We start from the raw sequence: 1,976 nt of genomic DNA, 5'->3' as shown, positions 1-1,976 counted from the left end.
CCATGCAAGAATAAGAAGTTAAAAACATGTAAATTCACAAAATATCATATATTTTGTTTAAATATAGTTGGTAATTTTCTTAAGTTGATATTTGGGTTTAGGGTTTAGTGATTAGGGTTTAAATTTTAGTATTTAGAAGGTGAGGGGGTATTGTTGGGGTTAGCATTAACTTATTCCATAGAATCATAGACATTTTATAATTTCATCAATATATACTATGTTATTTATTTTGTTCCATTCTATTTGGGTTTAGGGTTTATATGTGGATTTATAGTTTATATTTGGGTTTAGAGATTATATTTGGGTTTATGGATTATATTAGTATTAAGGGATTGGGATAAATTTTAGTACATAGGAGTTAGATTCATATACTACTTGAGTGATATGAAATACACTCTTTATTAAAAAAATTTCTATTTATACGAGATAAAAAGTGTTTGACATAGTTGACTTACGTGAAGTGAAATAGTGGCGCTTCACTTTTATTCATAACACCAAGTGACGACGTCATACACTCTCTCTTTCTTTTATTGGAAACTTGCTAGTGAAAAAGATATAACCGGTAAAATATGAGACAAAAACTAGTTACTTAATATTATCAAAATCAATGCTATTTTCTTAATTTTCATTCAGAATTTGCCTACTGACCAAATTCTCCCTAATTTTTTTCCTGTTTGCTTTTTAACTTGAGTGTTTACGTAGGCCGTGTGTTTCTTTTTAACTTTTTACTAGTTAGATACACATAAACGGTAGCGAAGGTCTGCGGAAAAAGAAAGAAAGAACAACTTAGTCAGTATTTCAATTAGAAATGTGGGCTGCCTTTATCCATTCATTTCACGTAGCTCCATTTCGATTACTTCGGGTCAACTACATTTAATGCGAACCAATAATCAGTATTTTTTGTCGGATGCGTCATGATTCATGACACTTATAAGTCTAGACAAGTGTGCTTTATTAGACTGAACCAATAATCAATACTAAGTGTTTTCTTGTTGCACATGGTGCAACACTACAATTATTAAATTTAAAAAAACATTTTAATTTTTACTAATATTTTAATATAAATTTTGATTTAATTAAACATAAAATTAAGATAAAATAAATAATTTTATTTATTTAAATTATATTTAAGAATAGATATATATATATATTTAAAATTATATTCTTAAATATAATTTTATCTGTTTTTTTTAGTTAAAATATATTAAATCAACTTGTAATTTAAAAAAAAATAAAATTGATATAAAAAGTATAATTATCAAGAAGTAAAACTATGCATTTTTTATAATTTGTAAATATAAGAAACTCATTTTATTAGATCAAAATTTTATTATTTTGAAAAATTGTAGAAACTTTTGAAAATATTTTTAGTAGTAAAATTTTTATAATTATGAAAAATAGAATTAAATAATATTTAAAATTTTGTACAATATTGTTATATTTCTGTTTTTATATTATTTAATGTCATGTTTGAATATATTTACTTTAATGATGATTTATAAATTATTACTATATTCTAAAAAGTGCCAAAATATAAACCAACGTTAATTGTAATTGCTAATGTCACATTTTACTATAAACCATATCTTCATTTATATTATGCTACATCACCTTTTTTAGTAAAAGTGATTTTGTATAAAAGACATTAAGCAAAAGGTGTGAAATCAATTTGCAAATAATATTTAGGAGATTTTGAAAAGATTTCCAAATTGACCCCGAACCCGAAACAAAAACCAAAAGTTGGTTTGGTTGGTTCCGGTAAATAATCAGTGCTATGACTGTGTACAAGATGAAACAATATAATAAGAGGTGGTGAACACTGTATAGAGCAAGCCAAAACAAAGTAAGAAATGTATTAAAAGATGACTACAATACATTAGAAAAAAAATGAAAACTTATTGTATTTTCTGTAATTTTTTTTCTTTTTGTAACTAATTTTCTGTTTTCTGTTATTTTTCTTGTCCAGACTTATAAGC

This window comes from Brassica oleracea, chromosome C3 (genome assembly GCF_000695525.1).
Source record: "Brassica oleracea var. oleracea cultivar TO1000 chromosome C3, BOL, whole genome shotgun sequence".
Classification (NCBI taxonomy): domain Eukaryota; kingdom Viridiplantae; phylum Streptophyta; class Magnoliopsida; order Brassicales; family Brassicaceae; genus Brassica; species Brassica oleracea.
This window is presented reverse-complemented; position numbering follows the sequence as displayed.